This window comes from Pinus tabuliformis, chromosome 4_2 (genome assembly GCF_031772625.1).
Source record: "Pinus tabuliformis cultivar Carrire ecotype Pingquan chromosome 4_2, CPIR1, whole genome shotgun sequence".
In the NCBI taxonomy this organism is placed as follows: Eukaryota; Viridiplantae; Streptophyta; class Pinopsida; order Pinales; family Pinaceae; genus Pinus; species Pinus tabuliformis.
Window position 1 is genome coordinate 52441266 of NC_142304.1, and position 16093 is coordinate 52457358.

Here is a 16093-nt window from a genome sequence, read left to right on the forward strand (position 1 = left end):
TTCATAAAAGGATGCATACTTTGTTGTACCAACAAGCCTAATAAGAATAAATAGGGTCTATATCATCCTTTACATGTACCTACTCATCCTTGGGAAATCATTTTCGTGGACTTTGTTGGTGATTTACCGACAACCAAGAAGGGAGATGACTACTTGTTCATGGTAGTTGACAGGTTCAGTAAGATGTGTGTTCTAATGCGTTGTAAAAAGACCACCAGTGGGAAGGAAGCAACAAACTCGTCCTTTGGATAGGTCTGGGTGCACTTTGAGATACCAATGAGCATTATTTCAAACAAGGATACAATATTTCTCAATGCATTCTAGACTAAATTATGGGAGAAGATGGACACGATTTTGAAGTGATCTGCAAAATTCCATACACAAACAGATGGGCAAACAAAAGTAGTCAACAAGACTTTGGTGCAGCTTCTAAAGGGATACAACCAAAAGCATCTGAAGACCATAGATGAAAATATAGTATATATAAAACATTTCTATAACAGAGCAGTCCACGCTTCTATAGAAAAGTCCCCATTTGAAACTTGTTTTGGATATTTTCCACCTTGACCTTTGGATATTGCATATGGGCAACAAGGAGGAGTGAGGGAAGGTCTTACAAGAGATGATTTGAGGGCTGAAAAATTATAGAAAATATCAGGTAGATCCATCTACAAGTACAAGAAACACTACAGAAGTCACAAGAAAAGTATAAGGCTAGGCATGATCAACATAGAATAGAGAAACCGTTCAAGGTGGGAAAATCAACAAGGAGAGGTTGAGATACAGTTCAACAAGGAGAGGTTGCAGCGGCCTGGTAGGAAAATCAAGGCTCTGAGATATAGTCCCTTTGAGATACTGGAAAAGGTGGGTGATAATGCTTATTAACTTAGTTTATCACCATATATGTGCATTTACTAAGTTGTGAATGTAGAGAATTTGAAACTCTATGAGCATTTCATGCTAGATCACAAAGAGGAACACGTCCTACTTTTGTAGAGGATTTAACACCAGATGCTCAAGTAGAGTTTACAAAAGATACAGTTTGCAGAAGAGGTCCATAACTACAAGACATGGGCAGTATGACTTGTGGCAGATTGGGTTGAAGGCATAACTTCCAGGCAAAGCTAAAAGGTATACCAGAGAGAAGGTGGAGGAAATATTTCCTCACCTCATTCAGTAGAAGCTTTTGGATTGCATCATTATATTGTTTATCATCCATTTCGATGCATTTAAAGTGGAAAAATTGGAGGAATAAGCTCATGGGACTGTCTTTATGGCAGGACCTAGTTTAGAAAAATGGGGTTTGAAACCTTTCGGGAGCGTTTTGAGGCATAAAACCATGTTTTGTATAAAATCATGTAGATTCACAAGCTAATGCAATTTGCTAAAGTAAGAGACAAGAATCTACTTCTACTCTTCATAGCGGAAGTCCATAAACATTCGAGCAAACAATAATCAATAGAGGAAGAGAATCAAAGTCACATAACACAATAAATATCTGGGGAAAGCCACAACTCAAAACCCCACTATATGTTTTGTATTAGTCTGGAAAATCAAGATGAAATTGCAATACTTGTTCTCTCTAGAACAATCCCAACACTCAACAAATTCAATCTCCAACTCATAATCAAGCTCAAGGCCAAAGCTTAGTCTCTTCACAAGATCTCCAAGTCTTTATTCCAATGTGTAATTCCTATGAAGGATATCTTGTATTTAAAGGGAAATAAAGCCTCTAAAAAATGTGCAATAGCTTAAGGATCAGTTCCTGATTGCATGCACTATCAGTGCAACTCACACAATCTAAAACAAATAGTACATTTTCCTTGCACTCTAGTTTCAACTGGGTCTTTCTCAGAATCGACATGCATGAGCTTCTGATGAGTAAATATTCAGTTAACTAGAGTAGCACTGGTGGAGTTCATTTGTGTCACCACTAACTATTAAATCACTATTAGTTCTCTCAATCAGTTTGAGAACTAATTTAACTGAATTGACTCATGAAACTGAGTCTTATATTTTACAACTCACAATTAACTCTCACTGGACTCCTACAAAGTAGGGAGAACATATACATGACTTCCCACTAGAATTTCCTAAGTTAAGTAAGTTTAATAAACTTAATTTAACTATTTTAAGTTGCTATGAGAATAGAATTTGAATTTAATTCACAGTTTAATTCAAGGACAAATTAAACTGGAATTTCTTGCTGCCATTTCTCAACACACCCTCTCAACAAGAAATGGATTATAACCTACCCTGATCCTAGCTCTGTAAAATTCGAATTTACATCTTGACAATGCCTTTGTCAAGATGTCAACATCTTGCTGCTCCGTGGGAATGTAATATAACAACATGATCCACCTCAATACACAATCTATGAGATGATACCGAATGTCAATATACTTGGACCAATCATGAAAGACTGGATTTTCAGAGAATTTGATACAACTCTGATTATCACAATAAATCACTGTCGGATCCATCTACTTCCTCTTCCAAATAGCCTCACATGCTACCTAACTTGCAGCCATGTACCCTGCCTCTATCAAATTGAGTGCAAATGATCTCTTTTTCCTACTGTACCAAGAAACTACCGCTGACCCAATACTAAAGATCCCTCCTGATGTGCTCTTCCTGTCGGATGGACTCCATGCCCAATATGCGTCAATGAAGCCTTAAAGCTTCACTCCCTATGTTTGTCTATATCATAACCCAAACTGAGCAGTGCCTATGAGGTATCTCAATACATGCTTTTCCACATTCCAATACAACTTCGTAGGCCTAACCATCACTTGAATAAGTTGGTTAACTACATATCACATATCTGATCGTGTGTTCACCAAGTACATGATTGAACCCACAAGCTGCATGTAAACAATAGCTTCCACTACTTCCCCTGAAGTAGCATCCTCCTTCCTCCAGTTACCAACTAGAGGAGTCTCCATGGGTTTACTGCTCTCCATGCAGAATCTCTTGAGTATCTCGTTGGCATACTTGCCCTAAGATACAAACAACTTCCCATCTCCCTGCCATACCTCCATGATAAGAAAGTAATGCATGAGCCCCATGTCCTTCATCTCAAACTCTCTTGCAAGGTCCTACTTGCAATATTTGATGAGCTTCTCATCAGTTGTAAGTATAAGATCATATACATAAAGTACAATTATCAATAACTTACCTTCGACAACTATGTGATAAAGGTTCACATCCGTTTCACTTTTCGTGAAGCCAACCTAGTGAAGTAGCTATATATCCTAGTGTACCAAGCATGGGGTGCTTGCTTTAGCCCATACAATGCTCTCTTGAGTCACCACACATGCGACTCATGGTCGAAGGTTTCAAAACCTTTAGGATGCTCTATGTACACCTCTTCCTAATTCATGCCATTGAGGAAAGTAGTATTCACATCCATCTGATGGATCTTCCAACCCATCTATGTTGATAGTGCCAAAATAGATCTGATTAACGAGTACCTTACAACATGAGGAAAGATCTCATCATATTCAATCCCCTATACCTATGTAAAGCCGTAGGCCACAAATCTAGCCTTATGCTTCTCCACACTACCATCTGCAACTTTCTTTACCTTGTAAAGACAACAGGAGCTCACAACTGACTTGGCATCCAGTCTCGGCACCACATCCCAAACATTGTTTCGAACTATGGAGTCATATTCCTCCACCATCGCATCAACCCAAAATAACCGCTGCAATGCTTCCTAAAAGGAAGATAATTTTGTCACGACACATGCACCCATAAGTGCCATGTATCCAGTGTGTCTTTCTGGTGACCTCCTCTATCTACGGTGAGAAGAGGGTGCTCTGACATTCTCCCATGCATCATCCAACAATTTGTCAACCTCTCTAGTGTGCTTTCTTCACTCTCTGGAAGACTCTTCCTGAGTGGATGTCTCCACTCTCTGAACCTATGCATGTGGATTCTTCACATCAATTTGAGGCCCCTCAACCTTAGGAGCTAAAAGGTCCTCATCCACATGTAGCTCAAGCTCCCTCTCAAGGGAAACTCACATGGCCTTCTCCTCATCAAACTTGATATCCTTGCAAACCACTGTCATTTCACTGGTCGGCATGTACACCTGATAGTTGTGGGAAGTATCGGTGTACCCCACAAAGATCCCTAACTCTATTTTTGGCTCAAGCTTATTCCGTGCATCTTTGGTCACATGGTAGTAACTCGATGACCCAAAAATCCTGAAGTGACCAACATCTGGCCTCTTACCGGAATAAGCCTCCTCTGGTGTCTTCATCTCAAGTATCAAATGTGGGCTATGATTCTGGACATAAACCATTGTGCTGCATGCCTCAACCCACAAGAGTAGTGGTAGGCCTGATCATACAACATCGCATTTATTGCCCCTACTATGCTCTTGTTCTTCCTTTCGACAACCCCATCCCGTTGAGGGTTATGGGGCGCTGTCAACTCTCGTTTAATTCCTTCCACTGCATAGAAGTTCTTAAACTCATTGGAGACATACTCACCACCATTATCACTCTGTAGAGATGTAACCTTATTACCAGACTCTTTCTCTACCAGTGCTTTGAACTCACAAAACTTTGTGAAAGTTTGATCTTTTTTCTGCATAAAAAATACCCAGTATTGACGAGAGTAGTCATAAAAAAAATATAACATAATACTTGTGTTTGGTCGTGGATGCTGTCGAAAATGGTTCACACACATCTGAATGGACTCTCTCCAAAATAGACTCTGCTTGACTGTCTCTACCTCCAAAGGAAGACTTGGTGTGTTTTCCCAAAGTACAACCCTTGCATGTATCAACTTGTTCAAGCGTGCCTTTGGGAATACCGGTAGAGATGTATTGCAATATCTTCAAAGCCCCATGATGCAAGTGGCCCAATCGCTTGTGCCACAACTTGCTGACGTCTCGGCTCAACGTTCTTTCCACTTTTGAACTCAAAGCAACACAATCCTCTACCTCTATCTTATAGAGATTTTGAATTCAAATCCCTATCTTCTTTACTTGACCCATGGCTATGTGTCAAAGGAACGCCTTTCCTTTCAAAAAGATCACGTCATAGCCTCTATCCTCAAGCATGGCGATAGATACCAAGTTCTTCGTCAGTCCGAGTACATGCATAATATTCTTCAAGGTGAGTGGAGCTACATGCTCACTTTGAAAATTAATAGTGCCCACACCAATAAAACTATACTTACCGTCATGACCCATCTCGATATGCATCTTGAGATCTTTCTCCTCCAGTTCACTGAATAACTCTTTGTCGCTAGTCATGTGGAAAGAAGCTCCAATGTCTAAGTACCAGACACTTCCCATCATTGAAGACACCATGCATGAAATGAGGGAAAAGTCCAATTCAAATTGGGAGGCCAAAGCCTCACCCACCGCTCCTCCTGAGGACTTCTCCTTGGACTTCTTCAATGGACAATTTCTAACAAAGTGATCCATCTTGTGACAATGAAAGCATTTAAGTTTCGTCATGTCCTTCTTCTTACCTCCATGATAAGAATCTAATTTGGAATGGGAAATTTTACCTTTCCCCTTCCTCACCTTAATCGCTAAGGTACAGTTCTCTTCATCATCAGTCTTTGATGAAGATCCATCCTAGCGTTCCTTCTGATCTCATCCTGCATCAAATATGACCTTAGTCATTCCCAATCTGGCAACTTCTCCCAACCATTGACAAAGTCCTAATAACTATGCCAACTCTTTGGGATTCCAAGAACAGAGAGGCTCACCATATCCTCCTCGAAAACTATGATTCCAACACTTCCAAGTCCATCCCGACATTGAGTGAACTTTTTCAAGTACTTTGGAATCATCTCGCCTTTCTCCATCTTGATTTTAAGAAGTTTATCCTTCAGTTCCAACTTCCTTTGATCATTGCTATTATGATACAAGTCCATTAATGTTTTCCACATAGCATGCATGGTTTCCTATCCATGGAGACTCAAGACAATATGATATCAAACTCCCTCAAGGATTATTTGCCTTGCTTTTGCCAAACACTTCTTCAACTCGACCATGTTCTGCGCATCAGTAGCTTTTGGCTTAGGAATTGCTTGTTCAACAAATTCCTTCAAGCCATTATCCTCTAGCACAACCTCCATCCTGTCCCTCTAGGCTATGAAATTCAAGCTGTCTTCCAAGGCATACTCAAGCCTCAACCCATGGAACACCATCTGCGAATCCTGAAGTATGTATGAAAATTTGACTTTCACTTGTAACCCAGAACTCAAAACTTTGGAATCTCCTCTAGAGAGCTAATTTTAAATCAATGATATCTTCCTCATCAGAACTCTGATTCGGCCGATTTTTTTTTTTGGGTATATTTTCCCAGGGAATCCAGATATGTAATTTGTTTCTGAAAAAATTGCACAAAATTTCTTAGATCTTCTCTGTAAAGTCTCGGACCAAAAAACAATCTTTCTTCGATACCATGTAGAAAATCTTGTAGATTCACAAGCTAATGCAATTTGCTAAAGCAAGAGACAAGAATCTACTTCTACTCTTTACATAGGAAGCCCATAAACATCGAGCAAACAATAATAAATAGAGGAAGAGAATCAAAGGCACATAACACAATAAATATCCGGGGAAAGCCACAACTCAAATCCCCACTATCTGTTTTGTATTAATCTAGAAAATCAAGATGAAACTACAATGCTCATTCTCTCTAGAACAATCCCAACACTCAACAAATTCAATCTCCAACTCATAAGCAAGCTCAAGGCAAAAGCTTAGCCTCTTCACAAGCTCTCCAAGTCTCTATTCAAATGTGTAATTCTTACAAAGGATAGCTTGTATTTAAAGGGAAATAAAGCCTCTCAAAACTACGCAAGCCCTTAAGGGTCAGTTCCTGATTGCATGCACTATCAGTGCAACTCAGAAAAATCTAAAACAAATAGTACATTGTTCCTGCACTCTAGTCTCAACTGGGTCTTTCTCAGAATCAACATGTATGAGTTTCTAATGAGTAAATATTCAATTAACTAGAGTAGCACTGGTGGAGTTCATTAGTGTCACCAGTGATTGTTAGCTCACTATTAGTTCTCTAAATCAGTTTGAGAACTAATTTAACTGAATTGACTCATGAAACCGAGTCTTCTATTTTACAACTCGGAATTAACTCACACTGAACTCCTACAAAGTAGGGTGAACATATACATGACTTCCAACTCGAATTTCCTAAGTTAAGTAAGTTTAATAAACTTAATTTAACTATTTTAAGTTGCTATGAGAATAGAATTCGAATTTAATTCACAGCTTAATTCAAGGAAAAATTAAACTAGAATTTCTTGTTTCCATTTCTCAACAGTTTTTTGGGGGTAAAACTTTGCATATTTGGTGTAACACCATTTCATGTTGTTTTACACACAAATATCTTTCCAACAACATAAGAAGTGCATCAATCAGAGTCCGTATGCAAAAGTTATGCCACCTAGAAGTTGACCTTCCTATTTTCACACCTATAGTTTGTGAGGATGTCGCATCATCCCCCATTATTAATGGAAAATGGGCTAGCCACGTGATTATGATGTAAAATAGTATAGAAGAGTCTATATTGTAACTATATTTAATAGTTCATGTAGTCAATATTAACCATTAGTAAGTTGTCAGATTGTGTTACCAAGCCACTACGAGGAAGAGACATTCCATTATTTGGAAAGAATTTCGTTCCATAGCTGACCAAAGATAGCCAAGAGGGATAAGAGGTAGAACACACACAGAGGATCTGTGCACTATAGAATTCCATGGGCCACAAACATTACTTCTTTTTACCTGAAGCCATATTTCATAATAGAGAAAGAGAGTGAAGCGGCCTCACCTTCCAGTCGGGTTTTCTCCCAAAAGGGTTTCCCAAAGAGAATATTGTATGTCTTATGTGTGTGTGTGTGTGAGAGCTTATTTTGTTTTTATCTACATTTATGCATGATTTCCATTCACATGCATGCACTAATTACCGTAAAATCTACAGATCTAGAAATTAAATAACACTGTAATAGTGTAGAATTTCATATTTTTAATATAATATTGTCAGATCTGTTGTGATGAACTGTCTAGTCGAATATCCACGACAATTTACGGATCACTTAATGGGCCTCTCTAACTATTTTGGGAATGAGCATCCATATGTTTGAAGTTGAGCCTTGTTCTTTTATTTATTTTTGTGTTAGTGGGCTCGGTGCACTTGGTGATCTAGTCCTCATTCCTCGTAATCATCACATGCCCCACTTTAACTTCTCCACGTTGCACAAGTTTTTGAGTAAATTGAAGTCTACTAGTTGACGATGGGCAAGTTTATTGGCCACGTTAAGCCTATAAACCTTCTCTTGTGTGCATTGAAAACAATTTTTTAACCTTAATATGCTCAAGAGGAGAGGTGAAGGATAGTGCATACATGTGCCTACTTGGTAGTTGCTTGCCGATGTGTTGATTTCTTTATTCGCATGGAAGATATAGACATGGGTGAGGCTTCTTTTGAGTGTCTTTTGAGATGTCATTTACTTGTATCCCTTGCTTCCTGCAATATAATAATTTTACACTTCAATGATATAGGTCCTTTGTATTTCATGCAAGTGTTGTTGTTGTCTAGGTGATCAAATACACTTTGGAGTGTTGTATGCATTCTTCTGCTGCTCTGATGATGATCTTTAAGCACCCTACAAGAGGTCCTTAGGTGCTCATGTTCTTGTTTTTGATGTTTCATTCTTCTCCGAAATCAAGACTGTGCTTTTTCCATGCCGATGGTGATCTTATAACACCCTACAAGATGTCCTATAGGTGCATAGAACCTTCATTCTATGTAACTTCGGATCTGTGTTTTTCCACATGATAGAAGTGATCCTGTAGGATCCTATAGGGTTCCCTGTAGGTGCACAAAACTTATTTCCACAAAGTATCAAGATGATGGAGTTTTGAAGAAATGGAGTAGCAATGCTATAAGACTGTCTATAATCCTTTTTTTTATGTGTGTGTGTGTGTGTGTTTATTTAAATTATGGAAGGAGAAACCTATTCTTTTGGGATTGGTGAGTGAAGGTCATGATGGAAAAAAGTGAAATGATGACAGGCAGGACAAAACAATTGACCTTTTCCACTGACTGGTGGCTTCCTACTATGGTCTTGTAGGGTCTGTGCTGACTGTGTGTCTTCCTGTAGCAGTCACGTAGACCCTTATAATATCATACTATCCTTCAGATAAAGCCTCCAATAACACTGATGATCCATGATAAATATAAGGACAAGGATTAGAAGCCTTTGTTGTGGTGGAAATGATGGAAGAAGGGGTGAAAATGGGTTTTTTTTATGGATATAGATGATTATTTGAGTGGAAAAGTGGCTAAATGGAGTGGAAGATAGATGATGGTGGTGTGGTAAACTTATTTCATCATTCCCCCATGGAAAACATACGATTTGACCCCTCTCTCTATGCCGATCACAATCCTGTAGCAATTATGGTCACTTCTGTAACAATTCTGGAACACTCCTATAACAAAATTGTTTTATCCATATCTCTCAAACGATATATTGGATTGACCTATAATTTTCTTAGCATGTTTCCATCATCCTTATGCATCTCCCCACAAAAATTATTGGCCAGTGGATGCATGAATCTTGAGAAGAAATAAAAATGTTGTAAGTGATGGAATTCGACTTCTCGAAAAGTGTGCACTAGAATTTGATGAAATTCCTTGAGAATTTTACCATCATCTAGATGCATCTCCCCATGAAACAACTCGACAAATGGATGCACGGTTTTCGAGATATGGTATAAACAATTTATGTCTTGTATATTTTGACAATCCTGTAGCAAAAAAAGCCTTCCTCTGGCATTTTAGGACAACGAGGAAAATGAATGGGAAAGTCTTGGGAATGATGTGTGGATGTTGGAAATGGATGAGGGTGATGGATTGACATGTCCTTGGTCTTTCTTGATCAATTTTCACAGAAGGTAAGAAGCCTAAGGTTGATAATTGTTTTACTTTTTGCTTGCCTCATTACTCATTTCTTTATTTTTCTCCTTTTGTGGCACTGACCTGTTTCTTTACGTTATTCAAGTGGAGTACTTTCATGCAAACACACATATACAACAAGGAATATATATATATATATATATATATATATATATATATATATATATATATATATATATATATATATATATATATATATATATATATATATATTTCATTTTTTCTTTAGGCCTACTAGCTGTCTCAATAAGGCTTTCAACTAGTAGGTCTACCTAGGTGCCTCAAAGGAGATTTCCACCTAGGATCTTTTCCTTTTATTTTTTTCTTTCCAATCCATTGGTCGCCTCAAGGAGGTTTTCAATCAGTGAGTCAATCTGAGACACCTCAAAAGAGGTTTCACCTAAGATCTTATTCTTTTCCTCTTATTTTTTGTTTTCCATTTTTTTTTCTATCCTACTCTACTTAAAAAACAAAATCTCTTTCAAGTATAGGAACACTTCCAATGGAACCATGTGCACATCAAGGTGACATATAAAATCTTGTGTAGGCTCAAAATATATACTTTGACATGTACCTGAATGTGAGAGACCAAATGCTTTGACTGAGATGAGATCAAGCATTGTTGAAGAAGAGTGTGTTGCTGCAACTTAATGATTGTCTGGAACCACATTTCAATATAGTTGTGATGCCCCTGGTCCACTTGCACATTTAGATCTCGTTATATGTCCTCTTCTACCATGAAATTCAAATCTTCTTCTTTTTGTCGATTAGTCTTCTGAACACACAAGGAATCTGATGATAAACATAACATAAATTCTTCATTGTCAGGCTCCAATGGTTTCTCTTCATTAAATGTGGTCCATGATTCCTTGGTCTTCTCTGTATCATCTTCTTCTGGATGTTATTCTTCAATGGCATCTAGAGAATCTCTTTGTTGCAATATACTTCCAATTCTAAGGTGAATATCATTCACATCAACATGAGTTGTTTCGAAGTATTGTACCTCAACATTATAAGTGGGTTGAGTTACTTCGTTGTTTAGATTCATAAATGGTGGTATAAGTAGTTGAGTGGGAGTGGATATTTGAGATGGATGTGGTTGGGTTTGTGGTTGTGGTGGAGGTGGATGATAGGGATAGTATGGAGTTGGGTATGGAGGATATTGAGGATATTGTGGATTTTTCCCATAAGGTCCTTGCTAACCTTGTAGCCAAGATTGGTTTTGGGGTTGAGATGGCCAAGGTTTCCAAGAAAAGGGTGTGTTGCAATTACTTTGAGAGGGATGTGCATAACCTTGAAATTGTGAATTAGGTTCTTGCATCATACTAGGTTGACTAGGTTTCCATGGTCCTCTCGGAGCTGCATAACATAGTTTCGTTTGTTATTGACTTACTCCATTTTCCTCTTGGTAAAATTCCTTCAACCTCGATAATGATGGGAAATATTTAGTAGCATGTGATTCTGCATGGATAACACAAATATCAACATCCTCTTTTTGCTCATTTTGCATTCTTAACCTTTCTACTTGTTCACTTAGATTGCCAAGAATTTTTGTTTTAAAGTTACCAAACAAGTTTCCAAGTTAACCTTGACTTACCGATCTTGATGTTGATTTACTTACCTTCACCCTTCCTCTCTAGATGCACTTGCATATTTCACAAATTTCTTCAAATGATAATTGGTATACATCACCTCTAGTCATGAGATCGAGGAATCAATCCACTCATCTCTAATTGTTCTAAGTAAGAGGGATTTTAGTGTGTCAAATCATAAATGATGTAATTTTCCCCTCTTAACATTATACATAAATCTCTCTATTAAATCCTCAAGGCTGTAATATTTTTTTTGAGTCATTCTAAATATTTCTTCTTTAAAATCATGATCTTTGTATTTTTTCTAGAAATATATTTTGCATGTCATTCCATGATCTTATTGAATTATTCCTTAAACTCATGAACCATTTAAGAGCTATATCCTTCAATGTTGCTAGAAATACTCTTAATTTTTGAGTGTTTAGTAAGTAACCATAAGATTTAAAAAGGATTTCAAATTCAAAGAGAAAGGTTTCTGGATCATCTAACCTCAAACCATGGAAGATGGGAAGGAAAGATGGAGGGATGTTCTTCATAGGAACATTGATATTAGTATTTTGAATGGGAAATCCAAGAGGATCTTCTTCATTATCATAATCTCCATCGATTTCTTGTACCTTCTGTGCCACCTCTTCTTATTCTACCTGCAAAAGTGGATGGTGATGTGGTTCTTACTGCACCACATGATCAAGTGGGGGGTTGCGGTATTGAAGATATTTTTTTGAATGAAAATGCTAATGCAATGCAATTTTCTATTTTTGTCATGAAAGATGCCTAATGCAATTTTTTGTGTTTGCAGAAATGGATCAACTAGTGAAGAAAACAATGCATACTTTGACACCTCCCCGACAACGACGCCAAAAAGTGATGAGACCCAGCATTGCAACAAGAATGCTTCAACTCCCAATGTTACCAACTTAAATTATCAACCTGGGGTTTGTAAAAACTTAATAGGTGTCAGCACTATATGTGCATCATGAAATGTGTCCTTTTGTTGGTTTGATGCAATGAAGTGAATGCCATGAAATCCAAGCCTAAACTAATTGCAGAAATGGAAATGTTACTCTATTTGCAGAAAAGAAACCTTATTACTTTTGCAGAGAGGAAATCCTAGTTACTTTTGCAAAAATTAAAGGTTATTCTACTTTGCATGAATGTAAGTGTTAATCCTATTTGCATAAATGTAAACATTAACCTGTTTGCAGAGTGTAAATGGTACATCAAAAGGAAGCCTAGTCTATGAAATAGAAATAAGAATGTTGGAAATGGAACCCATATCTTAAGATGTATGAAACAAAATGAAATCATTCTTCAATCACTACATCTAAGATATATTTTTTCAACAAAGTTCATAAGGTGCTCCATAAAATAATCATGAAAATCATCATTATGCTCTTCAAGTCATGAATATGTTCACTAACCATAACTGTAGAGGTGAATGGAAATGGAAAAGATGCAAGGATTAAGAGGTTTTTAATCTTATGCAATAATGTTTTTTGAGCCTAGGGGTGATTATTCAAGCCCAAGGGACAAAAACCAAGCTTTTGGAGCAAATATGGTAAAGTTTACACATGTTAAAGCAGTGCTACAAGACTGTTATAGGAGGTGCTACATGAGGTGTTAGAGGAGGTGTTACAGGATGTCAAATGCCCAAGTAAATAAAATGAAAATGAGATGAGATTTTTTTATTAAGTAAGATGTCCTAGGACTCTGTTCCAAGGGGAATCACTCCAAAATACCCCAATTCACATGTGCTAAAAAAATGCAGAAAATTACTACTATAAAAACCATAATTCAAGAACTAGTGAGCTAGTTAGCCTACCAAATGCCTAACCTAATCAAATGAAAATGCTATGGGGTTATTTTTTTAATTAACTTGAATGTTTTTATAACCCAATACAAATGGAATGAACTCAAATGAAGCTCACTAACACGTTCTAAAAAATAACAGAAAATTACTAGTATGTTGCTACAAGGGACTTCCATAAATTCTAGATTTGTGAACTAGTAAACCAATCCGAGTATCTAAATGATGAATACATCTTTTAAAAGTTTTTATAAGGATGAATCATGCTTTTGACTCTATAAATACATGCAAAACAACTCACTTCAATCATTTAACCAATATGACCTACAACAACAGAAGCATGAATAGTAAATGCAGAAACAAGAGATGCAAGTGAAAAAGACATTCAAAGGAAATAAAGAAATTATACAAGAGAGCTCTGGAGCTCCCGGATGGCCAATCCCAAGGAAAATCATAGCTCTATGAAGGAAACCAAGCTTTAAAAGCTAAAAATTGCACCAAACTTCATTATTTGAATCAATCCTAGTACAACCCTATTAGAAATGAAAGTGGAGTTGCTAAATAACAAGTTTTCTCCACAAGAAGACTAAGAAATACATGCCCCTAGAGGAAAATTCGAATTGGTACCTATACAAAGTGATGAGGAAGAATTATCCTCAAAAGGAGGCAACTTTTCCCTCTAAAATCCCTCAAAAGGTGGATCTAGTTCCCAACACTAGGAATTTGCATTAAATGACATGGAACATATTCCTAGGTTTTCTAAATCACTGGAGATCCAGAATTTGTGCAATAATTTCATAATATCCTATTCATTTATCATCCAATCTTGGTCCCCCTGTAGCAAGGAGTAAGTCCCTTATCTCATCCTCCAAATCTTCATAATTTTCCCAATATTCTACAAAAAAGAATATTAGGCACAAATATGCAATTATCGCTAAACCATACTAATGAACACATTATAGCTCAAAATATGTCATCTAATGAAAAAAGAGAGGTTTAATGTGCTGAATGATGGTCAAATGGGCCTTACATTATATCTAATTTGGATTCTCATCACTCTGTCTTTAGTCCCACAAACAATCGTCACTCAAAACAAAGGGGGAAGAAAAGTTAAAACATAGGTTCTAGGTGCATGCAGAATCTCGAGACGAGTAGGAGAAGTGACTTATGAGATATATCTTCCTGAAGGATGTAAGATTCGCATCATTTTTCATGTCTTGTGTCTTGAAAAGGCCCTGGGACAACATGTTGTCACTTCTGCAGAACTTCCAACATTTGACGAGGAAGGAGAGTTGATCTTAGTCCTAGAGAAGATCCTAGAAACTAGAGAGAGGAAGCTGTGAAGTAGGATGGTGAAGAATTACCTTGTAAAATGGAAGGATTTACCTATAGAGGATGCCACTTGGTAAGGTGAGTAGGTGCTCAAACACCCTAAGTTAAAATTGCTTAAGGTCAAGCAATCTTGGGTGGGGAGGACTGTAATGTCCCAGACCACTTAGGAAGAACATGACAAAGTTCGCTAGCCTAAAATGGTTCTCGTAGGCTAAGCCAGAGAAAATTTAATAAGGGGACTTAATTTTCCTAGGGAAACATTATAAAAGTCTAAGGGGTGAAAAGGGGCGCACTTACCACAAAGGTGAGAATTCACTTTAATTTTTTAAAGTGAAAATATTATAAAGAGACTTTATAAAAGATAAAAAAGGTAAAATGACCACAAGTTTACAAAAGATAAAAGTGAGGAGACTCTCCTCATTATTTCACTTGAATTTTGAGAAAAGGAGCTCTTGGAGAGTTTTGAAGAAGAATCTTAGTGTTTGGGAAACGCTAACCACCATTTTTGGTTTTGATGTTGAAACTATACACCCTAACTGGTTCAAGGAGTGGAATCACACATATTTTACCATTGGAATTCAAGGGAGAATATTATTTGCAGGAGACATTGAGGTAGAGAAGTGTTAGCAATTGATTTCATTATCTTACATGGTATTTTCTATCTCATCCTTTTAGGTTGAAGAGAAAACTATGAATAGCCAAGTTCCCAAGAATAAATATGGTCAAGTCTAACTTAGAAAAAGAGAATTGAACCAATGATTAAGAGGTTATACATTCTTAGGTTGTTTGAGGTCGAAGTTCCACCTATAGGAGGACAATTTTCATTCTACACAAAGGTCAAGTTAGTGACTCATTCCCTGGCCAATTTCAAGATATGAAGGGGTCAAGTTACTTGTTGTAGAAGGGCCACATTTTCTCCTTCACATTGTTGCTTGTACGCAATCCATAGGTGGTCCAGTTGAAGAGTTCATTTATCTAGTTTGGGACACAATTTTGGAGGAGACAAGAACTAAGTTGATTCACTCTTGTTACTAGTTGATTTATTCTTTTTGGGGTTGGTTTTATCAGAGACAAGTGATGCGATTATCCCTTGTTGGATTTGGTTTGAAGCTGTTGATATGTGTCAAGCGTATCATTGTTTTACCTGTGAGTACATGTTGGAGAAAGAGTCAAACATCTACATGTAGCATATTAAAACATTGTATATCTTATGCTGAAATGAACTATGAGTCACAACCATCATTTGTTGCACAATCCTCTTCTTGAGCCGATCAAACGTGACATTGCACACATCCATGACTTTGTCTTCAAGTGGAGATGTCATTCCCATTTCATCAAATGGGAGACGACTACCCGTGAGAGGGGAGGCTCTTCTAGAGAACCTGGTTCAT